The 25,789-nt window shown below is 37.7% G+C and overlaps 1 protein-coding gene across 1 annotated transcript in view; it reads left to right on the forward strand.

Annotated features, from left to right (window-relative positions):
- LOC127633243 (thyroid hormone receptor alpha-like) overlaps window positions 1–25,789 on the forward strand; it is a 203,768-nt gene that overhangs the window by 124,794 nt on the left and 53,185 nt on the right. The window lies entirely within an intron of this gene.

A 25,789-nucleotide genomic window follows, 5' to 3' on the forward strand; every position in this document is an offset into this window, starting at 1 on the left:
CTCACTGGTATGCGTCCACAGATGTGCTTCCTGTGTTGGTTAATTGAGGCCCCTGGAGTAATGCGCTTGCTTTCTTCTCTATCTTGTTCTGTCTCTTTATTTATCTCTCACTCTCTTCTCCCTGTGCACTCTTGGTTAATCTGTGACACCTGAGCTGTTACTGTTAAAGGTAAATTCACTTATTTATCTTTTATACATTATATGTTTTTGGGGTTATTAATCAACTTTGTTCCTTGGAAAAGTCGTTTCAAAAGCATAGCAATAGCCTATTATTTGATTTTGAAAAATATATATTATTATTTGTAATATTACTTGATTTGGAATATCATGACCTGAAGAACTGAGAATTTTGAGTTCTTCAGAGAACTCTGAGAAGAAGGAAATGAATAGTATCTGAATGAATGCTGACTGGCTTCATTCATTCATGTTTGTCATGTTTAATGGAAGTGCTTATAAAGTTCATTGAACTGAACTGTGAAACGAACTTGCGTTCAAAGATCAGGTACTGTATTGCATTACAGGAGATTACAGAAGGCAGTTCTGTGAAGAAACCTGAGCGTTATTGAATCAGAATGTATGTGAGAGTGCAAGGGGCGCTGTAGCTGTGTAACACTGTAACCTGTTTCCTTCTCTCTCACTCTCTTCTCTCTCACTCTCTCCACCTCTAATGCACAGAACAGTGGCGTCTTTCTCCCGCAGCCCAAAAAGTCGGTTTCATCCTCATCATCTTTAGACAAGGTTTCTGGCAACGCTATTCTATCTCTGTTCTAATAATGCCCAGGATCCCTACAGGATAAAAGAGAAGAAAGGAAGTGGACACTTATAGCTTAGCACGTGTACATGGAAAAATATATCATTGATGAATTGAAGATGAAAAAGCATCTGTTCATGTGTAATACGTCACACCACTGCATTTTTTGTCAGATGTTAGAATCAGTGTTGGGAAAACTGTATAGCTTCCCAAGATACAAGCTACTGTAATTGGAAAAATAGTTCAGCTAGAGTCAAGCTACAGTACCCTTTTGAAAAAGTAGTTGCAAAAGCACATTGTAACATTTGAAAATTGTTTCGACAACAAATTTGTTAACTGGGTCATTTATTAAAATAATAGGAAACGCTAGAATCCATATAGGTTTGTAGCGCAAATCATTTTAGTTAGTCACTCCCAAACACTGTATAAAATGACATTCAGCAGATGTTTTCATGTTTATATATATATATATATATATATATATATATATATATATATATATATATATATATATATATATATATATAATTCATTTATTTTTAATTAATTAAATACTGTTATTTTTAATCTGGTCCCTAAAGTAAGTCTATGCATATTTTCAAATAAGCAATTTAATGTTATTAGCGTTCATTATCGTCACCTGTTGGGCATGCAGTGCTGTTGATAGTGTTATTATCAGCCAAACTCATAGCTCACACCTCATCTCCCCTACCTGTGATTTGCCTGGACACTTGAGTACAAAGATCATATGTAATGTACACTTCCAACAACCCAGACTGCCAGCCATGTGCTTTAGTTGTTATGTGTGGGTGTACTCTGTCTCTGCCACTAGTATAGTAGAATCTTACAGAGGGCCATCTGTTCCCTCAGAGACTCTCAAGACTCTATATGGAGTGAATGGAGTCGACACATTCTGCTGGATAACCACTGGTGGCACAAGGTGATTATGGAGATACAGATCTCCTGCTCGGGCCTGGCCGATTCAGATCAAAGCAAATTGGCTTGAAAGGTTAATTCTCTTAATTTTGGGGTATTTATATAAATTTAGTTTCTTGTCACTTTTTGATGGGGAAAAAATTGTTGCTGTGTCAATTTCATTTCATTTCAAAATAATCTTGCTTAGTTTCCTAATCAGAGGAGCCTTGAATCCATTGCTATTCAACTCCGTCCTGGAAGTTTTTTTTCTGCAGAGTTTTGCTCAGCCCTAATCAAACACGTCTGAAAAAGCTTATCCAGGTCTTCAGGATTAATTTAAAATTATAGGCCGGAGTGTATGATTAGGGTTGAAACTAAGCTCAGGATGGTAGCCCAAAGCCCTGCTTCGTGCTGTCAGCCTCCTCTTGTTGATTAACCTGAAATTTCTGTAAATGTACTGTATATATGCAGTTATACAATATATGCATCTGAGTTATGCATATTAGTTGGTGAATTGATTAAAACATTGGTTAGTTTGATCTCTTTAATTGTTTTGTTCTGTTTGAGTAAATGTTTTGTAAAAATTCTGAAAAAATCCTCTGACGGCCCGCCACTCCTTCAGCCCTCCCCTGTGTGTGGTTCGGGTCAATGTTTATGCTCCATAATGTTTCCTGATTCTCCTGAGGCATCTGTGTGAGGGAGGGATTGAATCATCTCATGCTCTGTTAGCGGGCCATGTTGAACTGCTGTCCTGTTGATTAAGTGCCGGGGGCCAGTGCTTCTCATTACGGCTACACACGGAGCCTGAGCTGACAAATGTATGGAGCATGTGTGAGCTGTCTCACCGCAAGCGTTGTGGGAATTGGAGTCCATTTCCTCACCATTAAACAGAAAGAAACACACTACTATAATATAAAAAAGGGGCCATTTGTATTTAAGTCCATGGGGTTCGACATGGCCCTCAGGGGCCACATCTACAGTTCTGTGGCTTGGTTGAGGATGATATGTATAATGTATGCAGCAAGCCAAGACCAAGATTGAAAGTTGCCGAACCCCATTACCCACAATCCACAAGCAGAGGAAGTGCAGTGTTTACCTAAAAATAAATAGACAGAGTGATCCTAAGAGACTCAGACTTATACTTACATATTTATTAAAAACAGACATAGGGGTATGGTGGCCGCATGGCTATGCATTTCGCCCTGAGCCCCAAAAAGCAAACATATATTCACAAACAACCCGATTAAGATACATGTACATACACAAACACTCTCCACACAGACGTATACAGTATACAGAAAAAAATGATAAATTTGCTGCTAAAAGCCGTCAGACACCTAGTTTTTCATCTTTCTCCTGCTCTCATTCTTTCTCTCTTGAACGTTGTGTTGAATAAGGGCCTTGCATCTGGGAACAGACATGAAATGAATACAAGAAAGTGAGGAAAGCTGAAAAAATGATTAAGTAACTGTTTCATTTTATACCTCAGGGCAATTTGCCATAAACCCTACATCTCATGGCCTCCCTCCTCCACCCATCAGTCTCTCCTTTGCCTCTCTGGGCCTGTTTCACAATGTTATATGCTTCAAATTTCTGAACCTGTCGCATCACTCTTCAACTGTATGTGAAACAAAGCTAAATGGTCCAGAGAGAGGCATGTACGGCAACACATGTGATTTTGCCCACATTTTGATGGGATGAGAGGTATTTGCCTGGAGATTTCAAATGTGTTGTACATGTGCATGTTTTAAAACTGTGTTGCAGCGGGAATTTCCACACAGCTCCATATTTGTGGCTGGATAATTTTTTTTTTGGTACAATAAGTGCAGTTGTTTCAAAAGTCCACATTGAGAATCTGGGATTCAAAATGCATTTTAAACATAGAAATAAACAAAGTTTTAGGATTCTGTAAAATAAATAACTATTTTAAATTATGCTGCAGAGATGTTCACAAGTCTCTTACACAAGTCAGTTATTGCAAATCTTTTGTCGCAGGGCCAAGTCAAGTCTCACATCTTTTTTCATAAGACCAAGTCAAGTCTTTCAAAGCCAAATCCAAGTCAACACTCAAGTCTTAAGATTTTGTCACAAGTACAAGTCAAATGTAAAGTCTACCAAGACCAAGTCTAAGTCAAGTCTCAAGTCTTTATCTTTTGTCATGAGTCCAAGTCAATTCTGAACTCTTAGTCTTAAGTCAAGGCTTAGTGTTTTGTCAAGAGTCCAATTCAAGTCTTAAGTCTTAGTCTTTGTCACGAATCCAAGTCAAGTTCTAAGACTTTCAAGACCAAGTCTAAGTCAATTCTCAAGTCTTTGTCTTTTTTCATGAGTCCAAGTCAAGTCTGAACTCTTAGTCTTTTGTCACAAGTCCAAGTTATATCTCAAGTCTATCAAGACCAAGTTTAAGTCAAAGCTTAGTCTTTTGTTAAGAGTCCAAGTCAAGTCTGAACTCTTAGTCGTTTGTCACAAGTCCAAGTTAAATCTCAAGTCTTTCAAGGCCAAGTCTAAACCAAGTCTTTGTCTTTTATAAATAGTCCAAGTCAGGTCTCAGGTCTTAGAATTTGTCAAGAGTCTAAGTCAAGTCTTAAGTATTCCAAGTGTATGTTATGTCTCAAGTCTTTGTCTTTTGTCACAAGGCCAAGTTAAGTCTCATTCTTAGTCTTTTGTCACAAATCGAATTATTTCAAGGCCAAGTCTAAGTCAAATCTCAAGTCACATGTCCAAATCAAGTCTCAAGTCAAAAATGCCAAGTCTGAGTTAAGTCTCAAGTCTTAGTCTTTTGTCATGAGTCCAAGTCAAGTTTCAAATCTCTTTTGGTAACATTTTATGCTGAAATTTAGTTTTTCAAACACTGTTGCAGGGCAATTACTTATTTAAAATGTACAGTATATATATATATAAAAAATACTATTTATATGGATCCCCTAGAAAAGGTGATCAGATGATGCACGTTTTCACAGGAAAGCTTGAGAGCACGGTCATTAAAGCAAAGCCGGACAGAGCAAATGCTAAAATATTTTGAAGTTCATGTTGATTTTTCAACTTTGCACTTAAATTGTTATGCTGATACTTTAATTTGTTTTGGGGAAAAAAACTGTATTAAATGAGGAAAATACAAAATTGCTTTTTCATATGTGGGCTCCAGCTTAACGCTAATATGATTCAGGACCACACATGCATGGGAGGAGGGGTCCCGGCTCTGGAACCGAGCCAAAAAAATCACCTTTCTCCCACAGGCGCCGTCATCCTGGAGAGCACCGCCACCTTCTCGGCTTTCAAGGCTGCACAACATCCGTGAGAGGGAAACCCCCTCACCCACCCAGTGCAGTTACCCACCCTCTAGCTCTTTAGTCTCAGAGGTTCGTGCAAGCTCCCTCTGTCCTCCGTATGCCACAGCGGCCGACATTTATGGCTCATTACGAAGGTGACTGAGATGAGGAGGTGATGGGTCGAGGTGACAGGTAGGGTGGAGTAGGTGGGGGAGAGCTAGGTGTGGCCTGAATATATGAGGCATGATGCATGAGAGAGCAGTGTGTGGCTGCTTCAGGGGGTGGGTCACTTTGCATCCCACTAGGAGTGATTTTTTTATGTGTTTTTTACCGATACAAGCAACAAGATGCTGAATGGGGCTAAATTAAGCATCTGGGCCATCCATGTCATGGAATTCACTTTCAGCCTTAACATTCCTCTACATTTTTAAGCCACACATATATAAGTATTTTATAAGCATATGTATTTTTCTATCAATACTAAAAATAATATTTATTTATTTATTTATTATACTACTATAGGCCCACTGCTGTTTATTCAGTTTTTAATAACTGTATATTTTATAACTAATATTAAAACTGTAATCGTTCTATGTCAAATACCTCAGGTTATTCAGTCTACGTAAGATTTTACTAATAAAAATACAAACTGAGGAATTTGTTTTAGAGAGATTTTTTTTGCCCTCGCATTTTGAATTTCGGTGGCATTTTTGTCATATTTAGAGGCATTTTTGCTGTAAGTGGCCATTCATTTCTGACCCTGGTCTACAATGTAGTTATCTCTTTTTGTACAACCGTCTTGAAAACAGTCTTTTCAGAACTGCTTAACAGGAATCATAATTTGAGTTGCTGTGGTGTCTTCATTCTGAGGCTTGTCCTGCTAAACTCTTCAGAGCCATCACTGTTTGTGGAAGCTTGCTTTTTCTCTTTATACTGTAAATGTGGCCTTGTTTATTTCACTGTTTTTATTTGCCTGGTGTTTATGCTCTTGGCCAGCAGCTGGTGTGTTTTATTTGTGCTGTGCTGATGTTTGGACTGATGCCACGTGTGTACTCTCACACACTGTGACTGCACACACTGCACAGCAACAATTGGACTTTTTGTTCTGTATTTGATGAAAACTTAAAGGACTCGAATGCTGCTGCCGGCTATAAATACATCAGTTTTCTCTAAAAATGACAGGTAAATTGTGCAGCAAAAGCATTGAGGATGATTGAAATTCCACAAATACCTTTTGCCCTGTTTTCTTTCACATCTTGACTTAAAGTCTTTAGTATGTAATGTTTATTCACATTAGAGTTTTAAAATGAATGCAGAGTTTTAATTATAAACTACATACAAAATTATGGTGGTAAACAACACTGAATGTTCAGTATAGTACTTATAAATTGATGGACATTTTATTCAATTTGGAATTTTATTTTAAATTTTTTTAAATTTCAAATTTTTTATCTGCGAGGACTCAGGAGCTCTCAAATCAAATATGGCGCCATAGATGTAAATGAAATTTGTTTACAATAGAAGTCTACACAAGACGTTTTTTCCATCTTGTTCCTGCAAGTTTCTATCCTGCACCTGAATGCTCCCGCTGAATTTTACTCCCTGTTCACCCACTCTTCCCTCAGTGATTTTCTTGCCGATCGCTCCCGTTCCCGCAACCCTGCATTTGTTTTCCACATAGGGAAAAAGCATACAAACAAATAACAAGTGTATACAAATAACGTTTTATATTTATGTTATAGTTATTATCAGATAATGCGTGACATGATGCCCATCTTCCTTGCCTGAGTTTGGTTTCTTAACACTTAAACTGACCATTTTCCAGTCCAAGTTTCACATCCTTTGATGACACAGTATGTCCATGCTTTGCTCTGCCATTCTTGTAAAGCTACGGTAACTATAGTCTGCTCTAAGTAATAGATAATTTGATGCACTTGTTGTGTGCACATTTTTAGGTAGGAATTTCTGTTTGTTGTTTCCAAAATTAAATGAATTGTAAAATAAAATAATTATTTAATTTAATTTTTATTGCAATTATAAATAATAATATAAAAATAGATATCCACATATCTTGTCTGACCGCCCGATACTGCCTTCGACTCGGCAATTTTATCCCATGCCGCAGTGTTGTAGTACTCGAGACTCGGACTCGTCTCGGACTCGGCCTCGAGACCATATTTTAATGGTCTTGGTCTTGTCATGGACTCGTGTGCATTTTGACTCGGTATTGACTCGTACTCGAACATTTTAGGACTCAGACTTATTCCCGAGTCCACTCGAGTCCAATTCAAAATATTTTTCATGATTATTAATGTATGTATATAATATTTCTTTAAATTGATTGACACGCCCAGTGATTGGTGACTAGAAATGTTATGTGGACTTACAGTATAGAGTGGTACAGTAATGTTATGTGTACTAGAAATGTTATATGGATGTATATAGTGGTACAATGAAATGATGTTATGTGGACAAGAGCACTTAATACTGACGAATTGTAATAAAATTACTTTAACACCACCTACTATGTGGCCTTTTTACCCTAAACTGATAATATTTTTTTAAACCAATATCACTAAGTAAATAAAAGTAAATTAGGTAATCAACCCTCTCTGGTCTCGGTCTCGACTCGGACTCAACCCTCTCTGGTCTCGGTCTCGACTCGGACTCGACTCTCTCTGGTCTCGGTCTCGACTCGGACTCGAGTGAGTTGGTCTCGACTACAACTCTGCCATGCCGCAAGAAAACTGATGGGGTCCTGCGGGAGTTTCGCGGGAATGCAGACATCTAGTTCACAAGACATACCAGAACCAGCACGCCATGTTTGGTGTCAATGGCATTACTGCACTATTTTAGTAGGTCAAACTAGAGGTCTTCTCGGGTTCCTAAGATGTCTACCCAACCAGAATCATCCAGAATCACTTCTGTTCCGAACCCGATGTGCATAATAAAAAAAGAAAAAGAAAAGAAAACCTGACCCAAGACAGACCCGATAAAATACCTGACTGTAATTTTTTTCCGAACCTGACTGGATCCAATGCAAAAAGGCAGTGTCGTCTACACAGCCTGCACACACCAGTATTCAGGAGGGTTTGGTCATTTACATGTAGAAGCGTGGATTGTCCGAGAACAGACAAAAGGTGAGAAAATAATGTTGTCATAGAATTATTTAATTTGTATTTGTTTTAAATAATAAAATATTGTTAAATGCCTGAAAGATTAATGGATCTTTGCAATATTTGCATATTTTAAAATAATTCTGGTTTTCTTGGGTCCATTCAGTAAAAGCACATTTTTTTAAATGTACCCAAGACCCGAGGCTACTAATATCAGTCCCGACCTGTGTCCGAGGCATTCGTCAAAATTTTGGATCTGAACCTTTATGGGTCTTCGGTTGGACCTCGGGTTTTTGGATCCAAAGGGACCTGTAAAGACCTCTAGTTCAAACAACTTGTGTATTCCATTTCAGAGCTTTGGTAGCGGGGAAGATAAGTAAATAATGCCATTTTCCTCACACAAAGCTATCATATTGCTTCAGAAGAATATTGCATCTGAGTCATATGGACTATTATGATACTTAAATGTGCTTTTTTTAATTTCTTTTTTTATATTGGCTCCTGACAAACCCAGTCACAATTAACTTCCATTTTTTGGAAAAAGCAGTTAGGATATCTATAAAAAAAAAATAACATTACATGTTTGGAACAAAATTGGGGAAGTATTAACTAACTAAAATTATTTTTGGTGAACTATCCCTTTAAACAATGAAGTCATTGAGGCCTACTGTGATGTCTGCTCTTTCCTCTGCTCTTATGGATGTGGCCAGGTTTTGAGTAACTGGAAAGGGAAGAATTAGAGTGGGAAAGAGTTGGAGTGATGGAGGAAGAGAGGAAAGACATGAATGTCTGCGGGTTGAGATTACCCAGACCTTTGACTGCGTTGGCAGTGAGTGTGCGGTCCTGTGCAGGAACAAGCGCAGATCGAATGGCCTTTGGCCAAAATATCACACCTCTCAGTCTGTTTTATCCCCCAGTATAATCTATCAGGTGCCTCTGAGCCACAGGGTTGTCTCAGCCTCTGCCAATAAACACTCATCAACAAACACAAACAAGTCGGATTTGCCTTTGTTTCATCTTGATTTAACTTCTTCTCCATTCATAAAAATACTATACTTGTTTACCTGATTGACTGCCAGACCTCACGTGCTGTGTGTGTTTGGCGTCTTCACATAGAGACAGAGACGTGCATGAATCACACACAAATAGGCAAGTCATTCTAGTTTGTGAAGAGGAAAGGAGATAAAAGCACTACAGTTTTCGGCCCTTGTTGACATATATTGACGTATTGATGAAATATTGAAAGGCATGCTCTTTTTTTCATTAATAGCCAAAAGGCTTTAGACGTCACAGCCATGACCCATGATTTGCTACTTGCTTTTCGGTTGTAGGGGGAGGGACATTTTTATTCAAGAGATAATTTGATTGGCAAAAATCTGTGTAGTGCAAGATGAGTCATCAATATTTTTGGTCCGTTTTCTCAGAAAAGAAATACATTTAAATTGCGTAAAATTTAATTTAGTCAACTTTTAGGCATACACTGGCAAATACTCTAGGTAGCCACAAAGTGAATAGACATGGACTAATAGCCACAAAACTCATGTTCAAAAAACTTTATTTCATAGGCTCTTAAACTGGGTTCTTGTCCAAACTTGGTGGTGACCTTTGCCCCCACCTGTCTCTCTGTCCACACTGGCTCTGTTTATGTGTTTGTTTTTTCCATTCTTTCTCCCTCCCTCCATTTCCTCTGTGTCTCTTTTTTGTTTCTCTTCTTTGCATTGTTTAAAAGCATGCTAATTACATCATAAGTAGGCCACTGGATGAACAGCTTTGTGTTTGGTCCATTTGGCATCACGTTAAATCAGGGGAAGGGCAGTGCACCATCTGTTATGTTCTAAGAGGAAGTTTGTGGTCTCTTCTCTGAAGATGAATGCTTTACCCATACCTTGAGACAAACAGCAATTAGATAGCTTGACAAGTTGCTAGATGTGAGCAATTCCTATTGGTATAGCGTAATGAAATATAAATGCTCAAGCATGCGTCTTAAAAAGTAAATCAGGTTTGTATTTTTATTTTTTTTATGCCTGACTGACTTGCCTTGTGAAAGATTAATATAGCATGATTTAGCTATGCACAAAGCTGGCAAGCAGACAAACCCTGAGAGAGCTCAACTCTGCAAATCTTCCTTTTATCCACCTTTGGAGAACATCAAAGTTTTGTTCTTTTGTTTGATCTACCTCAGAAACCTAGCAAGATCGAGAGGGGAAAAAAACATCTAATTTGTTTTTTAAATGCAGTCACATTCTTGGCAGTGTCTTAATGTGCCTTTGCCAAGGCATGGTGGAATGAGGGACGAAGCCTTGCACTCTTTGAAGGGGAGTGTTTGTGTGTGTTGGGGAGGTGGGTTGGCCAGTTTGCCCTTCCTTTTCCCTTTTTGTTTCCACCTAAACATTTGTCTGTGCCCAAGGGAAGTGACTTTGTAGAGCCTCCAATGTTAGAGCCGTATATATGTGACCTTTCCCTGGGAACACTGACCTTAGGTAACCGTAGTCTAGCTGAAAGGCTCAGACAAGCATTTGATCAGATCCACTTCATACATTTTCTTTATCCCTCAGAGATGCTGAGCAGACACAAGCATAATTTTTCCTCACAGATATGATGAGGATTATTCAAGCTCTATGAATGTCTGAAATAATTAACATTTTAAAAGCAAAGTACTGGAAAGAAGAGGACATTGTTAATCTCCGGCCCTGTACAGTATGGAGTTGCATTATAAGGAGAGATCTGATAAGCAATAATCAGCAGGACATACCCTTCAGGTTCTGGGGAGTAGAAGCAAGGATTCAGGGTTTGGCATATACATTTTGGCAGTTAGCCCATGATGGTAGATGCTGTAGCTACTCAATTATCATTTGGAAAAAGCCTGTTTCTTTTTGAAAGGAAGTAGAAGACTGATATATTGACCAGGCTTATTAATTGGCATATGTAGATTATTGGTATCGGCCAATAACCTGCATAATTGATGCTGTATATATTCAGCTTATTGGTCGATACCGATAATGTACACATGCCAAACATTGGCATTTGCATTTACACATATACAGTATATATAATATACCTGAATGTCAGGGAGTAACATTATGCAGTAGCTGTAGAGTCTGTTCACAGAGCTCTAAAGAATGAAAAATGTATATATTTTTTCATCAATACTATAAATATAAATACTTTTCTGACACTTAAAAATAAAAAGGAAATAATTTTTATGGTGGGGCCAGGGAAAATGTTGGCTGGGCAAGTGAAAATCTGAACTACTTGCCCAACCAGGCCAGCAGAGAACATTCCTTATTGTTCAGCTCTGGCCCAGGTAAACGACTGTGGAAAATCATGTACCAAGAGGCAGGTATTACAATCTTTTCATAGCTAAAGCTTCACCTCCATGTAAAAGGAGGTGGCAAGTATATGCGTGAATATTGTGTTAGATCCATTAGATCTGTAATTACCCATGTGCTAATTCTCGAGAGCAAAGTTGAATATCAACTATCCGGGTTGTCGAGATGATCACACCTGCTATGGACCGGTTTCCAGTTTCCTGCGGCTGATCAAATTAACCTTTGCTCTCCAACAGGTCTAGATTTTTAAACAGCACATCTCTCCATCCAAAGCAGCATTTTTGATTCCCTTTGCCATTAAAAATGCTCTTTTTTTTTTTTTCAAGCAAAATTCAAGCAGTGTGTAGGCCAGTTATATAAGGGACTCTAGCTCTGGAACCGTGCAAGGCATTTCATGCGTTGGCTTGATCCTGAAAATTGTATTAAAGGTTGGTACATTCTGACTGGCAATGATATCCTAAGATGAGGATGGTTATTCATCATGGATTAGTTATGTAAATCCACTGTACATTAAGGAAACTGCAAAGCCTTCATACCTGGGTGAGACAAAAGAATGGGTCAGGATGGTCATATAACCAGCTAGTTTTATTGATGACAACTAGTCTATCTAACTAAACTAACTAGTCTTTTAGCTTTAATATTTTGAGTGACGTTGATTTAATTAGGATGCTGACAGTGTTCCTGTAGCTGTTCAACACATATCACAGAAATACCCTCTCTGAAAACATTGCTACAGCCACACACATTCAGATGCACATCATCGGCAGTTGTGTTGCATCTCACAGATTTTTGAGAGTCCTGCCATGAGTGTTTTTAAGGCGGCATTTCAAGTAATAGTCAAACAAAAATGGTCCAACTTTTTAAAATGCTCCTCAGGAGTCCTGTGTTCTATTCCATTACGTTGCACTCCATTTTGCTGTTTCATACAGAAAAACATCTTTAAGTAAACATTCCCTTAAAGGGGTGTTCACAAGGAACACATTGTTGCATCAGTCAGCGCAGGTATCCAATTGGTTTCCTATTAAATATGTGGTAAACGGATATCTTTGACCATTGTGCCATGCCTCATTTTTTTGTTAAGTTAAAAATAAGTTAAACTGTTAAAAACACATCTCCAGACACCTGTGTTCTGCTCTATTTGTGGTGTGAGTGTAACTTAGGTGTATGCAGCACCTAAGATATGTGTCCAATCAGGGTAATGTGAACCTGAAACCAGACAAATTATACAGGGCTTCTTTAAGACTGACTAGTTGGCTAGTTGATTGTGAAAATATGTACATTTGTGCATCCCTTCTGAGAGGAGGAGCAAGAGACCGTTTCTCGCTGCAACGTAGTTACAATTATTTTTTTTTTTATTCTGCTTTCAAACCAGCATTTTAAAGCATGTTATTAAGGGCAAGAAGAAAGCAGGAAACCAGAGAGAGAGAGATAAGAGTCCTGAGTCTTTCTTCTTCCCAATTAAAATGTTTTTAGTGTAGTATTTTAGACCAGTGATAAAGATACAGCAAGAAAATTTAGGCTGAAACCCTTACTCAGCTGCACCTGCTGCTGTTCTTATAACCAATGTGTCAACATATTTGTCAAGCGTTGTGCCCCTTTCACGCACAGAACATACACACTCCAGCACACAAATAGGCTTACATACACAGGTGCAGTATCAAAGATACCTGCAATGCTCCACTTAAAATGAATGTAGTTTATGTGCATTTTTGGCTCCTGTTGCACTTTTTTATTGCTCTCGTACTCTCACACACTCACACACACCCTCATCACTAACAAATGCCATCTCTCTTTTCTCTTTGTTTATGGTCCTGTAATGATTTAAGCACTACCACTCAGTTTTAACCTCATCAGCTTCCTCTCTTTCTCTTTTTCTTTCCCTAGAAGCTCTTTCTGTCCCAGTCTCCCTTCACCTCCTGTTCTTGCTCAGTAGCATGTTTAACAGGAACCCTGGCTTGTAAACCTACTTTTATAGATCCTTTATGTTTGATTGTATAGTTTTTATGATTTTGACCTTGACTGAACAGGAGGGAGGGGTGGACCTCCTACAATATACAGGGCTGTATGGAGGTGATATAGTCCACATGTACACTACAGTTCAAAAGTTTGGTGTCACTTGCCTGAAGTGTTTCTCGTGATCTTAAAAACCTGTTGATCTGAAGGCGTATACATAAATGTTTGAAATTAGTTTTGTAGACAAAAATATTATTGTGCCTGTGCCAACATATTCATTTACTTAATTACTAAACTAAAATTTTATTTAAAAAAAAGTTTTTGTAAACTTGTACCGAATAGAAGTTGGTTGAGAAATGTCAAGAGTACATTTCTGCAAAATCTAGCCACTTTGAAGATTCTAAAATATAACCTAGTTTTGATTTATTTTAGATTTTTTTAGTCACAACATAATTCCCATAGTTCCAATTCTATTATTCCATAGTTGTGATGACTTTACTATTATTCTAAAATGTGAAAAAAACATAAAGAATGAATAGTGACCCTAAACTTTTGAATGGTAGTGTACATTCAGCACACTCAACAGAAAAAAAAGAAGAAGAAAACTGTACCTTTTAGGGTAAAGTGCCATCACTGGGGTGGTACCTTTAAGGGGACCTTTTTTGTACCTCTAATTGAGGAACAAATTTGTACCTTATAACTTTGTGCCATTTAAGAGGCAATTTTGTACTCTAAGGTACAATCGTGTACACTACGTAGAAGGTACAAAAATGGACCTTATTAAAAGGTACAACTTTGTATCTTTAGGGTACCACCACAGTGACAGAGCCATTTTGATCCTTTAGGTGGCAAAAAAGTACCTTATTGACACAGGTTTACAGATATTAAATTTTACTTATAATTCTCTTTTACAAAAATAACAACATTAAGTTCATAACTTTGCACATCTCTCAACAGCAGGTGTGGATCAATAAGTATTATAACATACATTAAACAGCAAATACACTACATACTATAAAATATAAAGCAGTCATTTAAAATGAGCATTAAATGACAAACATTAAAACATTGTAATATAATTCATCCATAAAGTTAAATTTAAAATGAAATCACAAACATAGAGAAAATAAAACCCAATGTTTAATATTGACATACATATAGCTTATTATGGAGTGGTGGTGGCATAGTGGGCTAAAGCACAGACCTGGTAAGCAGAAGGTTGCTGGTTCGATTCTCACAGCCACCACAGTTGTGTCCTTGAGCAAGGCAATTAAATCCAGGTTGCTCCGGGGGGATTGTCCCTGTAATAAGTGCACTGTAAGTAACTTTGGATAAAAGCATCTGCCAAATGTGTAAATGTAAATGTTATTAAAAAGGCTACATTGGGGGCCTGGGTAGCTCAGCAAGTAAAGACACTGATTACCATACCTGGAGTCGCAAGTTCGAATCCAGGGCATGTTGAGTGACTCCAGTCAGGCTTCCAAATCAACCAATTGGCCAGGTTGCTAGGGAGGGTAGGGTCACATGGGGTAACCTCCTCGTGGTCACTATAATGTGGTTCTCGCTCTTGGTGGGGCACGTGGTGAGTTGTGTGTGGATGCTGTGGAGAATAGTGTGAAGTCTCGACACATGCTATGTCTCTGCGGTAACACGCTCAACATGCCACATGATAAGATGCGCGGATTGACGGTCTCAGATTCACAACTGAGATTTGACCTGCACCACCTGGATTGAGGCGATTCACTATGCCACCATGAGAACTCGGAGCACATTTGCATTCCAAATTAGGGGGGAAAAGAAGGCTACATTAATACTTGTACTTCACCTTTTTAGGTTTACAGTATAGTGCAATTGTTTCTTCAGCAGGAATACCAAGAGCTAATTAACAGTTTGTCATCAACAACATATGTATCTAGTGCCTGGTAATCAGCCTCCTCACCTTGTGAGAGAACAGTCCAGTCTTCCTCACATTTCATACAGTATGACAAATAGTTACTGAAAAATATCCTCATTTGCATGAACAAGACCTATGTGTTGGATAAATGTAACAAGTGTGAATGTTCTCCGAGGAAATTTTGCACAACAGAATGGGCGAGGAATTTTTGGTAGATGTTATTATAAGCGGTTAATGACTCAGGTCACAGGAGTAGGCAGAGGCTTGTCACCATCCAAAGCAACTTTCAGAACATACCGCTGAAGAAATATCAGAGTATTCTTTAAGTGAGATGGATGTGCCAGGTTGAAGACAAAGTAAGAACAAAATGCAGCAAGAGTCCCTTCATCCACAACGCTAGCCCTGCAGATCTCCAACCTATCAGCTCTGACCACTGCAGTGACTCTTCGTGTAAACACAGACTTTGTGTCGGTGACCTCTGGTAGCTGAACAGTTGGATATGGTGATTCTAAATGACAGAGCACACATAAGATTTTCTCTGTCAACTTTTTTTTACTTAACACCGTGTCCTAACTACACGCGCCGCGACACGCGATAAAAGGTATCTTTTCCATGTTAATCAGAGTTTTTGTCCTAACCATACGTGACGGCGACACGCGAAGTTGCTAATTTAGAAACGGTTCCTATTTCTGCGACGTCGCGGCTGACAGATCCGCCCACACAGAGATCTCATTGGATGGAAGTTCTGCGTGTCATGAATATTTAATCATCAAACATGGACGACGAGGAACTGATTGTCGAAGTTCAAAGGCATTCAATTCTCTACGATAAATCCCACAAATTCCACAAAGACATCAGGAAAAAGGATTCCGTCTGGAGAAGTATAGCTGAAGCATTGAATACACATGGTAAGTTAAGTTTAGACTTTCATCTACAGCGAATGAATGAATGAATGTAGCATTTAGCTATAGTAGGCTACTAATGACGCATCAACCTGTGTAAAACAAATTCCGCTTTATTTTCAATGTAAAGTAGAGTGAATAGGCATGACGATTTGTGTCCCTGTATCCAGGGGTGTCATTCCAGACAATCTACTGAAATACAGGCAGGGTGGGGAGTCGTAATGACAATGACAGTAGTCCGCGCTGCTCGTAGCAGAGGCGCCGGCGGTGTGACACGGGGCAGAGGGGCTATTATGCATAGTCTATCATATGAATAATATATATGTGCCCCATATATGGAATCAGAGTGCCTAATGTATGTAGTAAATGGAAAAGATGGGAGACTCCGCCCACACGCTGTTCTGAATGGCTGTGATTTTTGATTGACGTGTGGCGTCTCACAGTCGCGTCGCGTCTAGTGTGGACAGACACACTTGCTGTCGCTGGAATTTTATCGCGCCGCGTGTAGTTAGGACACGGTGTAAGGCTACACAACAAATGATGGACAGACACAATATATATATATACGTGAATAGTAATTAATATTCACCTTAATGTGGCACAACTCTAAATGCAGTTTTCCATAAAATTAATAAAACAGATGTCCATATACACACCTCCCCAAGCACAATGAAAGTTTATCCCTGAACAAGGATGGCAACATCAGGAGAGCTGCTTTGAAATCAATAACTAAAACACAAGACACATATAAACATGTATGAATCCATCCAAAGAAAGACTAGGATTAATTAAGAGGAAGACTGAGGTCAATAGCCAATTACTGGAATCAGTTATCAATAATCAGAATCAATTACCAGAATGATCTTCACTGAGAGATTCTTCTCTAGTCTCCTTGTTTAGCTTTGCTAAGGGAGATTTCTCTTGAGCAAGCTGCACTAGATGCAATGTTTCCAAAACCTTCTCGAAACCAATTTCTTGATAAAGCTGCAAATAGTTAAGAAAGACACAAAAAGCATGAGCAATGTCCTGTCAAATTATGTAATTGTATACTTTTTTAATGTCCCATAATTAATGCTAAGGCTACATCTATATTAAAGAAAAAGTTCACCCACAAATTAAAATTATCTTATGGTTTACTCACCATCATGCCATCCCAGATGGCATCTTCTTCTCCTCTCACATCAAGATCCAACGACATCTTTGTTTACAACTGTTTTGGCTTTTAAGCGGGACTTGGTCTGTGTATATACCCTTTATATCATATGAACAACTCATATCACTGTTTCACCAGAAATTATTAGATGGATACCTGTAAAAATATGTTAATGTTAGTTTAGCATTATATGTGATTTAAATATCAAATTTGGTGTAAAACTTTAATACTTTGGCACCGTTATTAAGATTATTGCATCTTAAAATTATGATTGTTCTTATGATTTTGATTATTTTCTGTCCAGCTTAGTCTGAACATCTACAGGGAACATGGGAATTTAAAAAACTCATATGCACACACACACACACACATCATACTCTCTCTCTCTCACACACACACACACACACACACACACACACACACACACACACACACACACACACACACACACACACACACTCTCTCTCTCATGCACTCATACTCTCTCACACACACACACACACTCTCTCACACACACACACACACACACACACACACACACACTCTCTCTCTCTTTCTCTCTCACATGCACTCATACTCTCTCACACACACACACACACACACACTCTCTCTCTCATACACAAACACACACGTTCATACACAAACACAACCAATTTCTTGATAAAGCTGCAAATAGTTAAGAAAGACACAAAAAGCATGAGCAATTTCCTGTCAAATTATGTAATTGTATACTTTTTTAATGTCCCATAATTAATGCTAAGGCTACATCGATATTAAAGAAAAAGTTCACCCATAAATTAAAATTATCTTATGGTTTACTCACCATCATGCCATCCCAGACACACACACACACTCTCTCTCTCTCTCTCTCTCTCTCTCTCACATGCACTCATACTCTCTCACACACACACACACACACACACACACACTATCATACACAAACACACACGTTCATACACAAACACACTCTCGCGCACACACACTCATCAACACATACATACACACACTCTCTCTCTCTCTCTCACACACACAAACAAACACACACTCATACACAAACACACACTAACACACAGTAACTTTCATGGGCCCCACTTGGCTGCCAAAACTTAGAACAGCAAGCGCCTTAACACCAAAGTGCAATTTAACAATACTTTCGTTTCAGCGTCTCTCTTATTTGACGAATAAAGTAATTTGATTGCAGACAGAAATTGCCATAACTGATTTTTTTTTCTGTTGGCCTTAGTTAAAAGTTCAAGGTTATGTGTCGTTAAATAGTGGTCAACACTTTAATTTTCCAAGGATGTTTCAGCGTGTAACTTTTATACTCACCCTCTAATTTCTTCCTCTCCTCTGAATTAGCTCCTTCATTGAGTGAGCTGTAGACATCTTCCCCAACTCCATTCTAGAGAGGTAAAGAGATGCCGGTGCTGTCGGTACTCGGCTGACGGAACCGCGAATATCTGACTGCACGGACAGGCGCGAGTCAGGGACATTTTCTTAAAGAGACCGCAACCATATTAATATTACGTGTACATGTTCAATAAAAATGCACAGATTTGTTATTTTTGCCCTTTTTATAGTCATACCGTTGGCTATGTATGTACTTTGTTTTGTTCTTTTTTTTTTTTGTAAAGGGTATATAAATACTTTGTTATGACATATTCTAGATAGGCCTATAGACTTAGGTACATATAGGGACCTTTAACATTGTACAACAAAAATTTACCTCTGCAGTACCTTTTTTCTGATAGTGAGCCTTGTGATGAAAATAAGTGGTAGGGCTTAACCTGTTAACCTGCACCCCCAGGGGCTCACAGCTGAAAATGACATACCTGAATTAAAATAAATATAGCTCCTGAGAACAGTGTACCACAGGCAAAATTAAGGTCTCTTTGGAAAGAAGACACTTGGCACTCTACTAACAATCAATCAGAGTTGATAATGCTCAAACAAATAAAAAGTTATAAAAGTTGAAGTGCCTCATAAATAATGTGAACTTCAAAAAATGTTTTATTATTTCATGTATAAATATATAAAAATAGACCTGGAGGAATCCAATTAGGTAAATAATTGAAAGCCACAAGTCTCATCAGTTTATATTTCAAATTTGAGGAAGATATAATGAAAAATGGGGTTCCTGCAAGCTTTTTTCCAAGACTATGTCAGTTCCCTTTCTCCCTCCCCCTGCCCGAGGCACATCCCCAGAAATGACATCCCCAAACTAAAATAATTGTAGTTACTGAACAATTTGCTCTACATGCTCAATTTAGACATATTTAAAAAGAAGACAGACTTACACAGACAAAAATGTATAGAATTTAAAGTGTCTTGAAGATAATTTGTACTGCAAGTAACATTTCATTATTTTATGAAAAAATAAATGAAAACAAACCTGGAGGAATCCAGTTAGGTAATTGATTGAAAGCCACAAGTCTCATCAGTTTATATTTCACATTTGAGGAAGATATTATGAAAAATGAGATTTCTGCAATATTTTTTCCAAGACTATGTCCAGGTACCAAGAAGCCTCCTTGGATACCTCAAAAAGCAACCTAATGACCAAATGTTATGAAGGGTACTGCAAGCTATTTTAGTCATCATATACAGTGTTCCATGCTTTTTCAATTATAAAATAATCCACACAACCATAAGACTTTATATAAGTGATTTATTTGCACAACAGAACAATAAAAATATAAGTAAAATATTATGAAATATTTAAAAAAATAAATGTATAAAAAATAACTGAATTTCTTTGCAACAGAAAAGGCAAAGAAAAAAAATTCAAAAATGCTGTTGTCTCTGGCAAAATGCTAAGTCCTGTTTAGTCAGTGCTGGTCATGCCAAACGTCCTCTTCAGTTGAACAGTTCCACTTTTCTTTAGGGGTGCTTGGGGACACAGCGGGTATGGACTTGGTACGCGCTGCTCTTTTTGCCTCTCCCTTTTACTGGTCGATTCAGGTCTAAAACAGCAAGTGCAGATCTTGAAGAATTTGAGAGCTTGCTTCTCTTTTCTACTGGTTGGCTGGTGCTTGGATGTCACTCTTCATCTGAAGATTCAACTTGATGGCTGTTGCATGGGAAAGAATGGAAAGATAGTTAGCACCGCATGTCAAGTAAATAATTCTGCATAGTTTTTATGTGGCTGGCCATTCAATCAACAATCAAACTGATGGGCAGTCATTTAGACAGCATGGTGATGGCCAGTGGTACAGACAGCATTCATATGGATGGTCAGACATAGAACCAACAATCACACTGATGGCCAGCCATCAGACAGGCCATTTGTTTTATAAGGTAAATGCATTGTGGTCTGAAAAGTTGATGCTACTTTATTTCTATTTATTTCTATTTGTATATATTGGACAATTGTAAAGTTGTTTAGGTATTTCTGTAATTTTTCCTAGCACAAACACACTATATATATATATATATATATATATATATATATATATATATATATATATATATATATATATATATATATATAGTGTGTGTGTGCTAGGAAAAATACAGAAAAAATATCAAGTCTATTTATATTTATACTGTATAGGACAATTGTACAGGTGTTTAGTTGTTTCTGTTTTTTTTTTCCTAGCACACATACATTATATAGATATATAGTGTGTGTGTGCTAGGACAAAATGACAGAAACAATTGTATAATTATCCAATAAATACAAATATAAATAGATAAATAAATAAATACATATAAAGTAGCATTATCTTTTCAGACCACAATGCATTTACCTTATAAATCAAATGGGAAAACAAACACACACACTATCTCTCTCTCTCTCTCTCTCTCTCTCTCTCTCACTCTCACTCACACACACACACACACACGTATAATGTGTGCATGTTACATAGCAACTCACAGATGTAAAATTGGACCATCTTTTCCGTCCTCAAGCATATCACCCTCGGCGCTGTCTTCACTCTCCTCAATTTCGTCATCGCTGCTTCGAGTGATCTCAAATAAAACATCTTCAGCAGAAAAAAAACTTCTTTTGACGATCCATTTGATGAGATAATCCGTCCAGTAAGTAAGACGCGAAAACAGATGTTGACTGGGGAACCGTCTTTTTACAATGGCTTGTTTGTTGTCAAATGACAGGGGTGTGGTCACAGCCTACGTCGCAGGTTAGCTCCTCAATAGAGAGTGGCTGATTCAAATAAATAAAAAAAATCTGGTTCGCGAGGAATTTAATCTTCCTGGGTATCGTTGGAATTGTGCACTGCTTGGCTACATTTTCTATCAGTCATATAATTTCAATTCTTTCATTGGCTTTCGTTGTAAAGACAAAATAATAGGTTCACGTCAAAAAAACTGACCGCAGTGTTTGGATATTTTGACCTATATATTGCCTATCTTTGTATTTCTGTGTGTGTGTGTGTGCGGTCTTAATTTGTTCATTACACTCTAAGCAACACACCCATATAACGTTCGGGTAGCGGGAGTCTGTTTTTATGCATAATTTTATTGCATAACCGACAAGTATGATACTTCACCCTGAAGAAACTCGATGTAAACAAAGGAATAACCATCGATGTTACAACGTTATTGTTTCTTTGGACTAAAAATGCTCTATGGGATGTTATTCAGTGGACCCTCACCTTTCCATTCAATCTGGAACTTTTAGCAGTGGATGCGTGTGTGGCTCGTTATTACAACACTACTGGTATGTACTCCGTTTTTGATTATGTGTGTTTTGATCTGTACTGCTTACATAAATGCAAGAAATTCATTCGTTATAAGCTTTTCATCGAAAAACAGAGCTCTATCATCGATGCTTGAGGCTTACACCTTTAAAATGATATATAGTTTGCCAAGATTAATGATGTTCTTTCACGTTAAATCTATTCATAAACATTAAACTAGTGGGGGAAAAAAACTCTTCAGTGCGCCGGCGCACTGGCAAAGGTTAACAGGTTAAGGGGTCACCACCAATTATGAGGCTGCATCACTATTAAAAGTACCGTATGAATTATTATCACCATGCCAGTTTGTTTAATATTTACCTATGCACATAATGTATTTTAGACTTAAATATTGTAATAAATGTTTAAGGAATGTTCATGATTCAATATAAGTTAAGATCAATTAACACCATATGTTGCATAATGTTAATAATAATAAAATAAAAATAATTACGACTCGCCCATCATTTATAAAAAAACAAACAAAACATTTGAAAATCACTGCACTTACAATAGAAGTGAATGGGGCCAGTCCATAAACATTCAAATGCAAATGACCAAAAACACACAGTTTCAAATGTATTGCCACAAGAGGAAAACATGATGCATGTCAACATTATTTCAGTGTAATAAAATCGCTTACTATCCTTATATGTGTAAAGCTACATCCAATATTACAACTTTGCTTTCATGACAATGATAACCTGTAATCCCGATTGGATATGATTTAACACATCTGAGGTTAGTAATCAATATTTATCCCACTAAAATTATTTTAACACATGTAATGTTTACATCTTGTGTCTATATATTTCAAACGTTGTGAATTTTTTTTTTATTAATTCATATTTTTACCTTTTTAATGAACATGGTGCAAATACTTTTATTGTGGTAAACAACATTATTCCAAAAATGGTGTTAATTGAGTTTGACTTGCATTGAACCTGGACCATTTCATTAAATGCCATGTTTTCTTTTTGTTTTTGTTTTTACAAAAGTGTTGTGATGACGCAAACTAATCGAGTGTTTTGAACCAATTTACTTAGTTTAAACTAATTTATAAAATGGAAGTTTTCTAATTTAATCTGATTTGATCAACTCTAACTGCATTTTGATACTGAAGTTTAAATCAGAGAATCAGAGATGCACTTAAAACATCTCTATCTTCACACTTTTGAACTCCCAAACTATTCTAATAACACAGATTTTGGGAAACTTGTCCAAACAAAAAGTGAGGTAAATCCTCACAATGTGTTGCTTAATTTTATATTGCCAGCACGTTCATTCCGAATACACTGTGTAATATATCACCCAGCCCTACTTACAAGCAGCTTCACTCGAGGAACTCATAATCCTCTCATATCCTTTGTTAATCATTAGGGACTAATTATTGTGATTAGTTTCTGCAGTCCCAGCGAGCATCAATGCTGTTTAGTAATGACTCTTTTTAATAAACGACCACACATGCTTATCATTACACACAATAGATGTGAGCATACTTTAACACACATAAGCTTAATGGGCAGATGAAAAGGCTGATTAGGCCGGTAAATATGCAAACAGGCCTGCTGAAAGATAACAGGCCAGCTGAGCATTAACTAATGCCCAGCAAATGTCCTCTTGGCTTTGTTGTCAAAGGGTTGCATCACACACTGGTCTCACTGCTATGCCTTTGAATTTCCAAGCACCTCTGTAGTCACAATATACAATGGCATTGAAAAGTCCACATTGAAAATCTGGGATTTTGAATTAAAATAAACAGTTTTGCAAGTTTTGTCATTTTGAAAACTTTACAACAAAGAATGTCATAATCTGAATATGCTATGAATATAATCAAATGTGGCATTGACCATGTTAACTTGTACAAAAGGACAGATTTCCTTGCTTCCACTGAATGACAAAAGATGCTTGCCTTAGTATCTGGAACATTCTCAGATCTTGTCAGGATAACATGGATCATTGGGTTTTGCACCAACTTCCATGCCAACTTGAGTACATGCTGTCATTAATGCAAAGGATGGACAAATGGCACTCTAGCCCAGCCGGATGCAACAGCATGCAAGTGTCCTGTATCAAGCTTTATGCTACAGTATACCTGTTGCATTAGTCCTGCAGCACCTCTCAGCTCTGTGATAATGATTTCTCAATATTTGAGCTAAGCTGTCGGATCACCTTTAATTTCTCTTCTCACACACACACACACACACACACACACACACACACACACACACACACACACACTTGTTGTGTTTCCATGTTTTATGGGGACTTTCCATAGACATAATGGTTTTTATACTGTACAAACTTTATTTTCTATCCCCTAAACCTAACCCTACCCCTAAACCTAACCCTCACAGAAAACTTTCTGCATTTTTACATTTTCAAAAAACATAATTTAATATGATTTATAAGCTGTTTTCCTCATGGGGACTGACAAAATGTCCCCACAAGGTCAAACATTTCGGGTTTTACTATCCTTATGGGGACATTTGGTCCCCACAAAGTGATAAATACACGCTCACACACACACACACACACACACACACACACACACACATACACACATACACATACACGCACACACACAATATAGATCTAATTCCCCTCTCTGGTCCAGAGCCACACATACATAGATGTTTTTGGCCAGTGCGCTTAGTAACTGAACATAATAAATACCAAAGAAACATTGATATACCCTAACGCATGCACATCTTTCAGCAAATCGCTTTTTGAATGTGACTCATTGTATCAGTTTTCAAAGAAGAAATGTGCCTTTGTAGGGGAGGCCAGACAGCTTACATAGAATTACTTGCAGAGAGAACTCTGGACTCTGGTTTTTGCCATGACACATATAGTTTGACCTTATTAACCTGCAACAAAAACAAAACAGTCTAACTTTGGGTACTGATCTGTTATGTTGCAAAATCTCTAATTTGCTAGCACATGATCACTTCCTTATTCTAATCTCATTAGTGTGTTTAGACTTGTGTATCCATTTTAGAACAACTACATCAGCATTCACAATTAAGTGTGTACATTTTTTGATATTAAGATACTTTCTCTTGTCAAAGCTTAATGTGCAGGGACAACTATAAGCCATTTTAAGCTCGATTATTTAGAACATTTTAAAAACTGTGGCTCTGTGGCGCTTTCAAATCTAGTGAGACAAGTGGCCCTTGGAACTGCAAACTAAATATTATCAATATCCCGCCGTTTAATCCAGATTATTGCGGCTGCAGAGCCAATGTGATTTAAACAGGTTGAGAGACCCATTGTTGTTGCCAAAGAAGCAAAAGAGAAGCCTAGTGTTTCGCATGATATCCATGGCTCGCACAAGGTATTTTTGTGTATAAGGAGAGATGGGATTATGGTCCGGCTAATCAGAGGTGTATTCCTGGAAAGTGTGACTCCAGTGAGCCAGTTATGCACGGGAGAGTGCATGCAAAGTGTTTCACATGAGAATGACAGCAAAGAGAGGAGGGGAATGCATGCACATTGACAATTAATAATTCTGCATAAAACTCAAGAGCTCAGACCTCTAGGCAGGCCAAGATGGAATCTGCAGACTTTATTTGCTTGTTCTGCACTGATTTTGAGGGAAATTCTGCAGAGTGGATTAACATGGTCAAATGTGTGAAACGGACCTGAGAGTGCTTCACTATTATTGGTAGCTGAAAGCATTATGACAATAGCCAAAATATGTATTAAATGAGCATACAAATGGGCAGGGGATGTGTAGAATTTTGTGAATGGTGAATGTTCCAATTCTTCAGAAATTTCCGGAGCTTCCTGTGGAGTTCTCTAGGCATC

The sequence above is a fragment of the Xyrauchen texanus genome, chromosome 40 (assembly GCF_025860055.1).
Source record: "Xyrauchen texanus isolate HMW12.3.18 chromosome 40, RBS_HiC_50CHRs, whole genome shotgun sequence".
Lineage (NCBI taxonomy): Eukaryota > Metazoa > Chordata > Actinopteri > Cypriniformes > Catostomidae > Xyrauchen > Xyrauchen texanus.